Here is a 17531-nt window from a genome sequence, read left to right as displayed (position 1 = left end):
CTTAAATAACTTTAAAAGCAAGCCTTTCTCCCTGCCAAAAGTCACTAACTGTTGATCAGGATTAACCAACACAGGGCATTCCCTCCAGACAAACCCCCAGCATGAACTGCTAGACAGCCAGAACCTCAGCACCACAGGCAGGGCATGAGATAAATCTACTCTGAGTCTTTTTTTTTCCTCCAGTATTTGGCCTTGAACCCAAGGCTTTTACACTGTGCTATAACCAAGCCCTTTTCAGAGTATTTTATTTTGAAACAGGGTCTCACTAAAATGTTAAATTCCCTGGGCTGGGCTCAAACTTGCAATTCCCCTGCCTCAGCCTCCAAGAATACTGGGATTACAGGCATGAGCTACCACACCCAGCTCTACTTTCTGAGTGAATCTTTTTCTTTTTTTGGTACCGGGGATCGAACTCGGATCCTTGGGCTTGTGAGGCAGGCGCTGGAACCACTGAACTAAATCCCCGGCCCCCTTTCGGAGTTAATCTTTAGAGAAGTTTTCAAAATGTAGATTCAAAAAATATTTGCAGTGGCTGGGCAATGTATGAATTTGTATATCTTAAGTATAGTTGGAGAAGCAGAATTAAAATGTTGGATGCTAAACAATCTGCTCACTAATGGCTTACCCTGAATTGAGCCCCAACATTTCTTCCCTTGGCGATTAGTCGTTTGTCACTGTTCTGTAGTCCTTTGAGAAGATGGATGGCAAAAACTAAATGCAAATTAAATAGGGGCTCCATATGGTCAAAAAATACTAAATAGCAAAAAACATGCACACATTAGTAGAGTTAACCTTGCTGAACATAAGTAATTAGAAACTGTTACTACTACAAGCTCAAATATTGACATGAAAATTAAATAGCTGAATTTTGGTCAAAGATTTCTAGATCTGAGAAAATTCATAACAACATTTCATTAACTTACAACTTACAAAGCTCTTACAAATAAGATAAAAATACACAAATCATCCTATGCATTAACAATTGAATGTAATAAATATTTGCTATTAGCATATTTATTTTTAATTTATTCTGTTTAGAAACTAGTACTGAGACTAAAATTCAATCTTATCTGTTGAGCTTGTCCATTCAGAGCAACGACACCTAACTGATCAAAATATTTTGCAAACTATTTGATGATAGATATGTATGGATCTAATTCATTGACATTAATTCTGACAAAAATAATATCAAGACATTTCACATGGCACAAAACAATAACTCAGGAATAATCTAAAATTTAAGATTAATGAGTATTTGGTTGAACAACATAAAACTTACTGGCATTTCTCTCTCTCACATACAAGTTGACATACAAGACCATTTTGTATATTTCAAATGAATTTATAGCGTGCATCCCACCACTTCCTTTGCCTTGCCCAGGAAGATATAGCATTCTTCCTTCTGAGCCAAGAATTCTCAACTACATACTTAAGATATCCAATATCAAATATTAGTCACTATCATAAGGACAAAACATATCCAATGTCCCATATCTAGATTCTTCTGCTAACATACTGTTCCAGCAAGATTTACTTATTAAGTAGTTACTGTTTTAGTTTTTATCCTATAAATAGTACTGAATGAGAAGCTATGGGAAATGTGAAGAGTCTATATCTGGAAACTTGCAAGTTGCTTTTATGTGCAGAATTTATACAGAAAAAAATTTACATATTAAAATCAGGTAATAAACATATGGTGATACGGGGACAAAAGGGGTATTTGAGCTGTTGGACAACTAGAAGGAAATAACAATTCCATGAGCTTCATAGATGTGGAAGCCTTCATTTAAAAAATAAATGTTTTTAGGGAAGGGTGGAGAAGGTGAAGGGAAGGCAGGGGAAGGGAAAAACAATGAGAACCAAGATACTCATGCAATGGTACAAGATCCCAATGATGAATGTAACTGTATTTTATACCTAAAATGTACGAATAAACTTAATGGCAAAAAAATGAATGTTTTAAAAAGTTGAATCTTTAGATAGATACAATTTAATAGAAAGGCTGAAAAAAAAAGAACAGTTTGTTCAATGAAAAAAAACCCTCAGAACCAGGGGCAATGTGCAAGATATAATTGAATGACGCAGAAGGTAGTGGGAGAAGAAAGGTTTATAAGTAGACCAGTATCCATCAAGTAGAATTTTAGCAAGGGAGGATGAGAAATAAAGTTGAAAAAGAAAGCTGAAATGAAAACAGAAGAAGCAGTCAAATCAATACAATAATATTCAGTAAGTAATAGGACACTACTGAAAACTTTGAGTAAAGGTACTATGGAATAGATATTCTAGAAAAACTGATTTAGGATACATGTTTATGGTGTATTGCAGACAGAAATAACAGGAAATCAGCTAAGAGATGAATTTCCTGCCATAACAAAGAATAAATATAAGTAAAGTGTTTACTAAATTATATCCTAAAAGTATGAAAGATTATTATGAAGGGAAATGAAACAACAAGGAACTTTGGTATGAATTCCCCAGAGAGTCACAATTGCTTTCTGTTTTAGGCCATTAGCACTTCATTTGTTCTACAGATATTTAATGAGCACTCTGTTTTTGGCATTTCTAGCCTCTAGGGATAAAAGGATGAACTAAGTACACATGATTTATGGACTTATAGAGCTACATTCTAGTGAGATGGTAAAAATTAAACAAGAAAAATATACAATCACAACTTGTAATAAGTGTTACAGAGCAAATAAACTGGGAGCAGTGATAGAAAATAACAGAGATCTTCATGAAAATACTAAGAAAGAGTTCACCAAAGAGATGACTATTAAACTTCAACCTGAAAGAATTATTACAGTCCCAGTTTCACAACTGCAAATATACTGCAACTATATATCTTAAAGGCAACATAATTTCCCTTCCCTGTCTGTTTCCAGCTCTATGTCAGAGTTTGCTGCAACCCATAGGTTGTTACCCTTTCCAACTAATGATGGAGCCAAATAGGTATGGGACAGAAATTGTTGCTGAGGCAGTCATAAACTCACTAGCAGAGAATCAATATGGAGATAGTAATTGCTGTCATAAATCTAGACCTTAGTAGTAAATATTTATTGATAGGAAGTCATAGTTCCGCCATGACGGTTCTATTACCACACAGCCTTTCAAGGCTGAGTCTATTTTTAGCAGCTATTTAGCAAAGTCTAGAAGACAAAGTAGATTGATATACTCTCACTTTCAGAGAATTCAAACATCTGGTTAAGTCAGCAGAAGGAAAACCCTTTTTTATGTTCACTGACTCTCTGTTCAGCTGACCCCATGGCTTTAACAGACTTTTTCTATCCTTTGCTTGAATTTTTTCTTATGATTTTTGATATTCATGAAGATATCAACTGTGTAGCTTGGCCAACAGCCTTAATGATTGCTGGAGGAATTTCCAGGTGTACTCTCTTTTCAGTATTGAATGTTTTCTCCAATGCATGAGCATTTGCATCCTTACATCTAACATATAGATCATAAACTTGAAGCTATGTCTCACTAGCTCTGATGCCCACACCACTACTTAACAAGTGCTCAGTAAATACTGGGGGGAAGCTGAGCAGATAAATGGGTTAGTAAAATGAACTTCACGGAGGAATCATAAAAATGGTTAGTGTCTTAGTGATTAAAAAAATAACTAAGACAGATTTTTGGTACCAGAGAACTGGAGTTATTGCTGTAACTACCTGACCATGAGGTTTAGAAGCCTTTGGAACTGGTTCACAGAAGGGTTTTTGCAAGGTGTAAAGATGCCAGCTAGAGAAGCCCTAGAATGATGTAAACTGAGCTTAATGGAAGATTCTGTTTGGGGCTTAGAAGAACAGAATGTAGATAGAAATAAATGCAGATGGTAAAGGCCAGGTTCAGGAGGTTCCACTTGATAACAAGGATTCCATGGGTAGTTGGACTCAAAGTAACGGGTGTTACGCTGTGGCTGAATATTTTGTCTACATTGTGTTCATGTCCTGAGACTTTGCAAAAAACTAAGATTAAGGGTAGTGGACTAATTAATCTGGTGGAGGAAATTTCAAGGCAGCCCAACATTCAGGCTGTGACGTGAGCATTATTGGCAGCTTTCAGCCAGGTTTATGCTGAAAATCAGGAGCAAAGAACTCATTTTAAAGTTTTCAGTTTCTCCAGAAAGCACCTGTACAGTTGAGACCTATAAAATTTGGTTCACTCTGAGGCCACTGCAGCCATTGTACAAAGGGGCCCTGCTCTTGATTAAGCGGGGGCAGACTGTGACACTGTTCACATAGTGCTGGCTCTACAAGTATGCAAAATGAAAGGGTATGGTTTCAGGGAGACTTTCACCCAGATTTCAGAAGAATACCTGGGAAGCCAAGCAGTATACCCCTGAGAGTGCAATGCATGAAGCTATTAGAGTGAAACCAAAAGTGCGGTAGAGACCCCAGGAAGTTGGGCAAGACAGGAATATGGAATGTCCACAGAGGAAAGCCATGTGTACTGAACAAAGTGATCCTAAGAGAGAAACCATGCCGAATGAAACTAGCAAGGCCATAAGGGCAAGAACACCCAAGCTGTTTGCATTCACATTTTGCCCCAGGTATTGGACATGGAGCTACAGGATGTAATGTTTGTCCTGCTGCATCTTGGTCCTGCTTTGGTCTCATTCTTTTTTATCCCTCTATTCCTTCCTCTTGGAGTGAGAATGTTTACCTTGTGCTATTGTGTGTTGGGAATGTCTAACTTTCCTGTTTATTTTTACAAAGGCTCACAGCTAAGTGTTTCCTTTGGGTGTCAGAGGAGACATTGGACTTTGACTTTTCTGCATTGTTGAAACTGTTGGTATTTTGGTAACTCTTAGAGATGGAATAAAGTTATTTTACATAAAGATATGCAGTCTTTTGGGATCAAGGGCAGAATGTTATGGTTTAGATGAAGAATGCCCACCAAGACCTCCTGTGCTCATAGGCAGGGCTTTTGGAAGGTGACTGAATCACAGGAGTGGGAGTCTAGCTGACTTGCTATTAGGAGGTTGGGTCTGATCAGAAGAGGCAGGTTACTGGGGCTGTGACCTGGGACAGTTCATCTCCCTTCTGGCTCCTCCTTTCTGTCTTTGCTCCCTGGCCACCATAATGTGCTCACTTATTCTGGGTTTTGTTGTTGTTGTTGCTGTTTGTTTTTTGTTGTTGTTGTTGTTTTTTGGTACCAGGGATCTAACTCAGATCCTTCCACTTTCGAGGCAGGAACTGGAACCACTAAGCTAAATCCCCGGCCCTCTGGCCACCATAATGTCAACAGCTTTCTTCTGCCCATACCCTGCTACCATGCCATTTATGTGTTTATACCTTTTGAACATGGATTGAAACTTTTGAAACATGAGCCAAAATAAACATCTCCTCCTTTGAGTTGCGGGTACAGAGCATTGAGTCCAGCAATGAGAAAGTCACTAAAACATTGAAGCCATGCACATGTGGGGCCTAAGAGTATATGGGAGATCTCTGTACCTCTCAATTTTTCTGTGAATCTAAAAGTGTTCTAAAAATCAGTCTTAAAAATCAGTGAGAGGAAAATAAATAACTAATAAGGTATTTACACAGACATGTGACTTCTCAAATGCATCAGTGAGAGCCAGAAGACATTTAAATAATATCTTCATTGTTTAGAAAATAATTGTCAATCTAGAGTTCTCTAACTTCCTTGAATGAGAGTGATGGGATATATCTGACAAAGGACTTATATCCAGAATATATGGAGAATTCTGACAACTCAACAAAAAGACATTTGATCTAATTTAAAAGTTTAGCTAAGGACGTGAATAGACACTTCAGGTATACAGATAGCCAATATGCACATTAAAAGTTGTTCGACATTGTTAGTCATGAGGGCAAATGCAAATCAAATTGAACCCGTCACATTGACTAGGATAGCTATTACAACAATAGGTATTCACAAGAATATGAAGTCAGATCCCCCATGCAATGCTAGAGAAAATGTAAAATATTGCAGCCACAACATATCCAAAACCGCCAGTGTCTTCACATCTCACATACAATAAAATCCAAATCCCACAGAACTGTGGCCTTGGGTTACCTCTTTGGCTTCATCTTGTAATACTGACTACTCTAGCCAGTGTCCTCTTTGCACTTCCTTCTAAGCTGGGCCTTGGTACCTTCTATGTGCCACCTCAAGTCCTTAGTACCTACTGTTAAGTGGATAACTAAATATAAATTGGTCCTAGATGAAGAAATGATCAAAAAGTCCCACAATCCAATGTTTATGATTTATCCAGTTTTATACACTCATAATCCAGTAAAAGAAAACTCTTTCATGCCCTGAGGTGAAAGAGGCAGTATCTTCTTTTTGAAGAATTTTTTAGGAATATTTTACACATATGACATAGAAGCTACTTACACATTATTTTTAACCCAGATTATCTAATTGTTTAAAAAAAATACTGTCTCTATAGCAATTAGGCAGTCTGCAGAGATTCTATTAAATATACATATGTCATCCTTTCATCACTACCTTCAAATTCCAATTCATTCACAAACCCCCACCATGAAGAAATGTGTTTTCTTTATTACTTTCCTTCAAGAAATTTGAAGGAGTTTTGAGAAATGTATTTTTAATGAGATTTTCAATGATCACATGAACTTGGAGGAATAACTCCTTTATCATCGCCATCTCCTGTTCTTTCAGGAAGAACTATGATTTTGGCTATTTTCTGAATGTTTTATGGGCAGAAAATGGAAATTGAAGACAGGAGGTCGCAATTTAAGTTATCCTCTTGCTTCTTAATTAAAATAATTTTTAGAGCCTGGGATTTAGCTCATTGGTTTTGCCTCCTGCTGTGCAAGCACAAGGACCCAAGTTCAATCCCTGGTACTAATAATAATAATAATAATAATAATAATAATAATAATTTTTAAAAGCAGTATAGTCCTCCACCACGACCCATGTGTAAAATGGTTGCATGAGTGAACTTCCTTCACAGAAAATAACACAAAAGATGTTTTTAGTTCAGCACAGCTTGTAACATACACAGAAAGTTTAAAAAAGAATCAGAACCTGGGCATGGTAATTCATTCCTGTAAACCCAGCACTCTTGGAGGCTGAGGCAGAAGGATTACAAATTTAAGCCTAGCCAGAGTAAATTAGTGAGACCCTATCTCAAGATAAAAATAAATAACAAATTTTAAAAGCTGGGGATGTAGATCAGTGTGAAAGTCCTGGGTTCAATCCCCAGTACCCCTGGTACCACCAAAAATGAGGGGGGAAAAAAGGAAGGAGTTGGAATAAAGAACAAAGGCAGCTTGGAAATTTGCTTTGCATGTGGTGACTGGAATTTATTCCCAGTATAAGAGTAAAAAATAATGCTCTCAAGTTTAATCTACCAGAACCTCTTAGTCAGCTGGGCCTTGATGGCTTCAGCTCCACATGGCTGCTAAAAAAGACAGTGGGAGCTCAGCAAGAGGTCCTAACACCTGCTCCCTGCGCCTGCAGATTCAAGAAAGAAGAGCTGTGGCTGAGTTTAAGGTCCTTGAAACAGTATCAGTGAGAGACTGTGGAGTGGAAAGAACAACATTATGAAGAGAGAGAGCTGTGTAGTACGATGTACACATTGACATGTGTCTTCCAGCCCCAAAGCAAATTCATCCAAGTTTTTGCACTTTTCCAGAGACATCTTGACATTTTGGCAATCTTTGTGGTTTTTACATAATGACAGATAAAGAATGCAGGGTCCCAACCTTCCTTGGTGGTTTTAGCACCTATGTGAAAAGTGTGTCTGCTTTTATGTGGAGGTAAAGAGGATGGCTTACGCTCCCGGCCCAGACGAAGGGGCTTCCAGGCTGCCATCTATCCCACTGCTCCTGGCCCACAGGAAAGGGCTTCTGAGACACCATCCCACCACTCCGAGCTCTGAGTAAGTGAGCCCCGCAGATGTCAACACCACCCCCCACCCGGGACGAAATGAGAAGAAACATAAACAAGTCTCAAAAACCAGACTTCCAGATCACCTATAGCAACACCAAAGGGAAATGAGATGGAACACTCTGATACTCAACCACCTGAACTCCCTGAACTGGAAACAAAAGAGGATCTGGAAAAAATGAAATCAGAAATAATGTCTTAGATAACAGCAGATTGTGCTCTTAGCACAAGGCATGATTAATAAATCTAGAGAGGATCTGAGAAACATGATGGTATCTCAACATAGGAAACAAATGGAATCCATAAAACAGATGCAAAAAGATTTCCAGGAGATCAAAAACTCCATTGAAAGTATACACGGGAGAATGAGCCAATGTTAGGACAGAATTTCACATACAGAAGATAAGACTGCAATTAGTGAACAGGAAAAGAAAAATTGCTTCAAAATTGTAAGGGAACATGAGAAATCAATTCAGCAGCTGCTAGATGATGCAAAGAAGAATAACATAAGACTGACTGGAGTCAAAGAAGACACAAGAGAGTGTAGATGACAAGAAAAACTGTTCACAGAAGTAATGGCAGAAAATTTCACAAGCAGGGGAAAGAAATTGACATACAGATAAGTGAGGCATATAGGACTCCAAATAGCCTTGATCAAAAAAAATCTTCACATAGGCATATAATTGTTAAGATTCCAGAAACTCAGAAGAACAGATCTGCAAGCAGTTAAAGAAAAAAATCACACACAAAGGAAAGCCCATCATAATCACAGCAGACTTCTTAACGCAAACCCTCAAGGCAAGAAGAGCTTGGAGTGACATATTCCAAGCCCTAAAAGAAAACAACCTCCAACCCAGATTGATGTACCGTGCAAAACAATCTTTCATAATTGATGGAGAAATAAAATACTTTCAAGAAAAAGAGCACCATAGGAACTTCATGAATACCAAACCAGCACTCCAAAAAAATTTAGACAATATCCTAGGAACAGACATTGAGGATCACAAACCCAGGAACCATAGCAGACTGAACCCATTGGGCATGACAAGAAATTAAATGTAAAGGGGGAGAATCCAACAAAAGAAAAAGTCATGACAATGATAAGTCAGTATGTATTATTTATAATCATCAATGTTAATGGTATCAATTCACCAATCAAAAGAAATACACTGGCAGAATGGGTCAAGAAGCAAAATTCAACAATATGCTTCATAAATGAAACAAACTTAATTCAAAAATAAACTCATAGACTGAAAGGTAAAGGGTGGAAAACAATACTCCATGTGACAGGAACCCAAAAAGAAGCAGGAGTCACTATCTTCTTTGCAGATCAAGTAGATTTCAAATCAACACTGATTAAGAGAGATGAAGAAGGACACTACATCCTTGTAAAGGGAAGAATCCAAGAGGAAGAGATGACAATCATAAATATTTATGCACCAAACACTAGGGCACCCAACTATATAAAACAAATACTAACAGACATGAAAAGCCATATATGCACCAATACAATTGTAGTGGGGGACCTCAACACCCCACTGTCACAAATAGATAGATCAACTAGACTAAAAATAAGTAATGAAATACTAGAACTCAATCGAACTCTTGAACAAATGAACTTAACAGATGTTTACAGAGTCTTCCACCCCACAAAATCAGAATACACATTCTTCTCAGCTGCACATAGGTCATTCTCCAAAATAGACCACATACTCACACATAGAACATGTTTAAGTAAGTGCAAAGGAAGTGAAGTTATCCCCTGTATATTATCAGACCATAGTGCGATGAAATTGGAGATGCATAGCAAAAGAAACCACAAAACCTTCATAAACATATGGAAATTGAACAACACACTTCTGAATAACCAATGGGTCACAGAGGAAATTAAAGAAGAAATCAGACAGATCCTTCATTTAAATGACAATGACATTACAACATATCAGAATCTATGGGACACAATAAAAAATGTCTTACAGGGGAAATTCATAGCAGTGAATACACATATTAGGAAAACAGAGTGAGCCCAATTAAATAACCTGATGCTGAAACTCAAGTTTCTAGAAAAAGAATAGCAGGACAAACCCAAAACTAATACAAAGGGGGAAATTATAAAGATCACAGCAGAAATCAATTCAATGGAGCCTAAGAGAACAATACAAAAAATCAATGAAGCCAAGAATTGGCTCTTCAAAAGAATAAACAAAACTGACAAACTTTTAGCCAACCTTATCAGAAAAAGAAAAGAAAAGTCCCAAATCCTTGCAATTAGGAATGCAAAGGGTGAAATGACAACAGACCCAGCTGAAATCCAGAGGATCATCAATACCTACTTCCAGAACCTATACACCAATAAGATGGAAAAGACAGAAGAAATGAACAGATTGCTAGATACATATGAATTACCAAAGTTGAATGAAGAAGACCTAAAAATTCTAAACAACTCAATATCAACCTATGAAATTGAAAATGTAATTAAAAACTTATCAACTAAGAAAAGCCCGGGTCCTGATGGCTTCACTGCTGAATTCTACAAGATATTTAGAGAGGAACTACTGCCACTACTGTTTAAACTCTTCAATGAAATTGAAAGGGAAGCAATACTCCCAAATTCATTCCTGGAAGCAAGCATCACTTTGATCCCCAAAGCAGAGAAAGATCCAAACAAAAAAGAGAACTATAGGCCAATCTCACTAATGAACATAGATGCAACAATCCTTAATAAGATACTGGCAAATAGAATGCAGATCATCAAGTAGATCACACACCCTAACCAAGTGAGATTCATCCCAGGGATGCAGGGATGGTTCAATATATGCAAATCAATCAATGTAATACATTATATCAATACAGCCAAGGACAAAAACCATATGATTATCTGCATAGATGAAGAAAAAGCATTTGGCAAAATCCAACATGCATTTATGATAAAAACCCTAAAAAAATTGGAATATTCTCTACCTCAATCTGATAAAAGCCATGTATGAAAAACGAACAGCCAATATCATACTAAATGGTCAAAAACTGAAATCCTTCACACTAAAATCAGTAACAAAACAAGGATGTCCACTATCACAACTCTTGTTCCATATAGTTTTAGAAACATTAGCCATGGCAATTAGACAAGAGAAAGCAATGAAAGGAATAAAAATGGGAAATGAAGAAGTCAAATTGTCATAATTTGCAGATGACATGATACTCTATACAGAAGACCCCAAGAATGCCACCAAAAGTCTTCTAGACTTAATAACCCAATTGAGTAGAGTAGCTGGATAGAAGATCAACACATGAAAATCAATAGCTTTCCTCTACACGAACAACAGAGTCACTGAGAGAGAAATAGGACAAATAATTCCTTTCACAATAGAATCCAAAAAACTGAAATACCTAGGAATCAACCTAATGAGAGAAATCAAAGACCTTTTCTCTGAAAACTATAGCACTCTGAAAAGAGAGATTGAAGATGATATCAGAAAATGGATAGACATCCCCTGCTCCTAGATAGGAAGGATCAACATAGTGAAAATGGCCATACTTCCAAAACTGCTATATAGATTCAATGCAAACCCAATTGAAATCCCAGCAGCATACTTCATGGACATTGAGAAAACAATCCAAAAATTCATTTGGAACAAGAAGAGACCAAGAATAGCAAAAGCAATTCTAGGTAACAGAGACATGGCAGGGGGCAACACAATCCCCAACTTGAAACTATACTACAAAGCTACTGTGATAAAAATGGCATGGTACTGGCAAAGAAACAGACCTGAGGACCAGTGGAACAGATTAGAAGATCCTGAAACAACTCCAAACACACTCAGCCATGTCTTCTTCAATAAAGGAGCCAACCACTCTCACTGGAGGAAAGATAGCCTCTTTAATAAATGGTGCTGAAAAAATTGGGTTTCAACTTGTTAAAGATTGAAACTAGACCTATGTCTTTCACCATGCACTAAACTAAAATTGAAATGGATTAAAGATCTAAATATTAAAATAAAAATGCTGAATTGACTGGAACAGAGGTTAAGCAGAACTCTTGAGGACATTGCTATAGGAAAAGATTTTTTGAACAAAACCTCAGTTGCCCTTAAAGTAGCATAAACAATCGACAAGTGGGATCTCTTCTCTTTAAAAAGCTTCTACATGGCAACAGAAACAACCAATAGTGTGAAGAGACAACCCACAATGTGGGAAAAAATCTTCACCTACTGTTCCTCAGTCAAAGGCCTACTATTTTGAATCTATAAAGAACTTTTAAAAATCAGACTTCCTAAATTTAAAGACCCAATCCAAAAATGGGCATCTGAAAATGAACAGACATTTCTTAGACAAAGAAGCAGAAATAGCAAATACATACATGAAAAAATGTTCAACATCACTAGTCATTTGAGAGATGCAAATGAAAACAACGCTGAGATTCCACCTCACTCCAGAAAGAATGGCTATCATGAAATCAACTAAGAACAAATGCTGGCAGGGCTGTAAGGAAAGAGGAACACTGCTCCACTGCTGGTAGGAGTGTAGACTGGTGCAACCACTGTGGAAATCAGTATGGAGCTACCTCAAAGAACTAGGACTGGAAGTCCAATTTGACCCAGCTATTCCCCTGCTGGGGATCTTCCCCAAAGAATTAAAAGAATCATACCACAGTGATATATGTGCTCCTATGTTCATAGCAGCACAGTTTGTAATTACTAAAACTTGGAAGCAGCCCAAATGCCCATCAACTGGAGACTGGATCAAGAAAATATGGTTTTTTTAATAAAATGGACTACTTAGTCATAAAAAATGAGAAATTAGAGACATTTATCACTAAATGGATGCACATTGAGGCTATACTCTTTTTTTTTTTTTTTTTTTTTTGGTACTGGGGCTTGAACTTGGGTCCTTGCACTTGTGCAGCAGGCAAGTGAAATAAATAGGACATGTGTAAATACCAAATAGTTTCTCTAGTGTGAGAAACTGAAAGTTTAAATAAGGACTAAAAGGTATAATAGATAATGTGAAATAAGAAGAAAAGGGGCAAAGGCGATGGGGAAGTAGGAGGGGTAGGGGAAAGGAAAGAAGGGAATGGAATTACTATGAGAAAATTTTAAAAATGGAAACAAAATCTTTGTAAATAGGGAGGAGTGGAAGGGTTGAAAGGAAGGCAGGGGAAGGGGGAAAAATAAGAACCAGGAGAGATTATGTAAAGGTGCAAATTTCTAATGATGAATGTCATTATATTGTATACCTAAAATGCACCAGTGATTGAAATGAATAATTGATACTGCAAAATAGGAAGAAAAGGTCCAGAGGGATAGGGGAAGTGGGAGGGGAAGGGGAAAGGAAAGAAGCGAAAGGAAAAATTATGAGAAATGGAAAAAATGGAAACAAAGTCTTTGTAAATAGGGAAGGGTGGAGGGGGTGAAGTGAGGGCTGGGAATGGGGAAAAAATAAGAACCAAGATACATCATGAAAAGCCACAAGTTCCCAAAGATAAATGTAAACATACTGTATACCTAAAATGTACCGATAAAAGAATTTAAGGGGCGAAAAAAAAAGAGGATGGCTTAACAGGCCAGCCTGTGATAGGCAGATCTGAAAAACAACTATGTGATAACCAATAATGATGCTAATGTTAACAATAATAACAATTAGGGAAGCTTAATATGTGCCAGGCACTTTGCTAAATTACTGTTAGAAAATATGTAAGTTTGAAATTCATAAAAACTCAGATACTTATTGCTTATATGTATTATTATGGTCTTTATTTTGCAGATAAGGAAATTGAGGCATAGAGAAGATAATTATTTCTCTGCTGCTGTCTTAAAGATATAAGGCCGTCTTGCTCCATCTTTTTTAAAAAATGGCTCTTTCATAACGTTTTTCCAAATTCTTACATTAAATAAACTCTTTTAATTGAAAAGCCCTATTAACTGAAGATATTATCTAGAAATTATAGTGTATTATCATCCATTAAAATCTTAATATGAATTATTTTATCAGATTAGCTAGCAAAGAACAGAACCTTAATTAAGAGCAAGATAAACCATTTAAACTTTAAGAGAATGAAAAATTCAAGACATTTCTGAAAAATGCCTGCTCTTTGGGGCCAAGGACAATGACTTTTATCTTAGCATCTTCAGACTCTCACATATTGCTAAATGTCAAGAAAGCACTACAAATTTTTACAGGATGGACAGATGGATGGACAGACGGATGGATGGATGGATGGATGGATGGATGGATGGACTGTGCTCTCTAAAGACAGTTTCCATGAGTAGTCAGTGGGCAAAAGGAGGGCAATGTAGCAATAAGGGTCATTCCAAATTAGGAAGAAAGAGCACTGGCTGCCTATGAAAGGGTAAGTGGTAAAAGCAGTAAGGGAAAAATCACCTTTTTTAACATCACTTTTTGTGCCTTTCAGATTTCGTGTCTTTAGGCATGACTTGCCTATTCCAAAAACTAATGTTTCAAGTTGGTACATAAAAGGACAAGTAAAAACACACAAGAAAAATATTCTCCATTTCACACCTTTCCCGTAAGTCTGACTAGAGTGTAACAACAACATCCCACTCCATAAAAACAGCTTTTTCTAGCAACTTGTTCTTTCATTGTTCTGTTTATTAGCTTGAATAAGAGAAACTGAGATTCAAATAAATTTCAGTATGCAAGGCCATCTGAAAGAAATGGATGGTGAAAAACCACCATGAGTCCATAGCGGAGGGTGTGGTTCAATTGGTTGCCTCATTTAAAGGTTGGCCTAAAACTGCAGAAGGGGCTGGTGCTCATTTTAGGTCACCATATACACATTGTATACATAATTGTCCCAGCATTCTCTCATTATTCCTATGATTACTAAAATTCTAAAGTCCGATGAATTTTCAAAGAAAAAAATACAAACAGACAATATGAAGTTTACCCACCTCCATTACCCCATGTTCTGCCACTGATTACCGTGCAGTTTGGACCAATTCACTCAATTTCTCTGACTCAATTTTTCTTATATGTGAAAAAGGAAAAATCTCAAAGTCAGCATTTTACAGGGTCATGGAGACGAATAGAAGTTAACTGTGACTGTACATTATAAATAAAGCTCCATACACAAATGTAAAGGCACAATTCGTGTTTTCCTAATGTACACCCAGCTTCCATTTACGGAGCTACTCCAGAAGATTTCAGCCCAATGTTCTTTCCGCTGTACTGCGGTCTATGGAATATTATCCAGGAACAAAATCTCTTCCAAAGAATTCAAGCACCTAGAAGACCTTACCAATTGGTAAGTCACTATTCTCAAGTACCCAAGGATCTGAGTGGCTGTGTGCCTGCCTTGTTCCCTGTCCTGTATGTCCATCATTGTCTCTCCCAGTTATGCACCATGTGAATTTTTGTGAATCCTGTGGCCTGTCCAATGCTCAATTTCATAATTACAAAATGGGGATAGCAATGCTCCCCTTCCTTATCCACAGGCTTGTATTGTACGGATCAATAAGACAGCATGGCAGAGCACTTCAAAAACACTAAAGACTGAAAACTTTATCATTCCCTATCTTGTTTCTCATTATGGAAATGTAAGCACCATTAGGGAGAGAGTTTTAGTTGTTTTATTTTTTGATGTATTACAGCATTTACAATAATGCCTATAACAAGGTTGGCTTTCAATAGACATTTGTTTAAAAATAAAAAATAAATACAAGAACTGTACATTGTCATCTATATTATTCTTCTGAGTGTTCCTGTAAAACTTAAGGTCTAAAACTTAAAGCACCCATTTTGTGTATATTCTCATTAATATGTAATTTTTATCCCTCAATTTTCATTACACATTAGAGAGCAATTTTTCTCTTAAACACAGAAAAGAAACAGAACATTTTTTTTAAAAAAGTCTGTCTTTTTTTTGGTACCCAGGATCAAACTCAGGACCTTGTGCTTTTGAGGCAGGCAGCAGCATCACTGAGCTAAATCTCCGACCCAGTCTTTGGTCATTTGTCTGTAGATATTCCCTGAACTAATTAACTAATTAACTAATTTTGCTATTTAAAAATAACATCTAATCCAATAATATGACAGATGGTAATTTTTTAAATATTAGATGCTGCTTAGGCAGGAACTGAGATGTGAGCTTTTTAAAATTCTGTCTAAACCTTCCCTTTCTTTTTTTTTTTAATTAATTTCATTGGTACATTTTAGGTATACTATATAATAATATTCATGATTGGAAATTTGTACCTTTACGTAATCTCTCTTGGTCCTTATTTTTTCCCCATTCCCCTTCCCTTCCTTCAACCGCTCCATCCCTCCCTATTTACAAAGACTTTGTTTCCAGTTTTTCATTTTCTCATATTAATTCGTTTCCCTTCTTTCCTTTCCCCTACCCCTCCCACTTCCCCTTCCCCTTTGCCCCTTTTCTTCCTATTTCACATTATCTGTTATACCTTTTAGTCCTTATTTACACTTTCAGTTTCTCACACTAGAGAAACTATTTGGTATTTGCACATGTCCTATTTATTTTACTTAAGAGTATTGCCTCAATGTGCATCCATTTAGGGATAAAAGTCTCTAATTTCTCATTTTTTATGACTGAGTAGTCCATTTTATTTTAAAAAACCACATTTTCTTTATCCAGTCTCCAGTTGATGGGCAACTGGGCTGCTGCCAAGTTTTAGCTATTACAAACTGTGCTGTATTCCAGCAGGGGAATAGCTGGGTCAAATGGGACTTCCAGTCCTAGTTCTTTGAGGTATCTCCATACTGATTTCCACAGTGGATGCACCAGTCTACACTCCCACCAGCAGTGGAGCAGGGTTCCTCTTTCCCCACACCCCCGCCAGCATTTGTTATTGGTTGATTTCATGATAGCAGCCATTCTTTCAGGAGTGAAGTGGAATCTCAGCGTTGTTTTCATTTGCATCTCTCGAATGACCAGTGATGTTGAACATTTCTTCATGTATTTATTTGTTATTTCTACTTCTTTGTCTGAGAAATGTCTGTTCATTTCAGATGCCCATTTTCAGATTGGGTCTTTAAATTTGGGAGATCTGATCTTTTTAAGTTCTTTATAGATTCAAGATAGTAGACCTTTGTCTGAGGAAGAGCAGGTGAAGATTTTTTCCCACATTGTGGGTTGTCTCTTCACACTGCTGGTGGTTTCTCTTGCTGTGCAGAAGTCTTTTAATAAGAAGAGATCCCACTTGATTGTTTGTGCTAGTTCACGAAACCCTCCCTTTCTTACTGGCCTCAAATCATTCTGAGAAGTCACTCTCATTCTTGGGTAAACATGTGACCCACAGACCTGCACCTTTCTCTTATTTAGGGTAAATTTCGAATGCTTAGATCTATTCACCATTAACACCCTTCCTGTAGTATAAGTAATTAATATCTATTAAAAATAAGTAAGCCTGGGCCGGGGATTTAGCTCAGTGGTGCCGCCACCTGCCCTGCAAGCAAAAGGACCTGAGCTCTGGCCCCGGTACAATAAATAAATAAATAAATAAATAAATAAATAAATAAATAAAATAAGCCTAAGCTGCTGCAATGGTGTGTACCTGTCATTCTAGCTATTTAAGAGGCTCAGACGAAAGGATTGCAAGTTCAAAGCCAGCCTAGTTAACTTTCCAAGATCTCATCTCAAGAAAAGGGTAAAGCAAAACCCTAAATAAACAAAAAAA

The sequence above is a fragment of the Heterocephalus glaber genome, unplaced genomic scaffold (genome assembly GCF_053883595.1).
Source record: "Heterocephalus glaber isolate CG9 unplaced genomic scaffold, H.glaber_assembly_v1.0 deba00001463, whole genome shotgun sequence".
NCBI lineage: Eukaryota > Metazoa > Chordata > Mammalia > Rodentia > Bathyergidae > Heterocephalus > Heterocephalus glaber.
Note: the sequence above shows the minus strand (reverse complement) of the source record.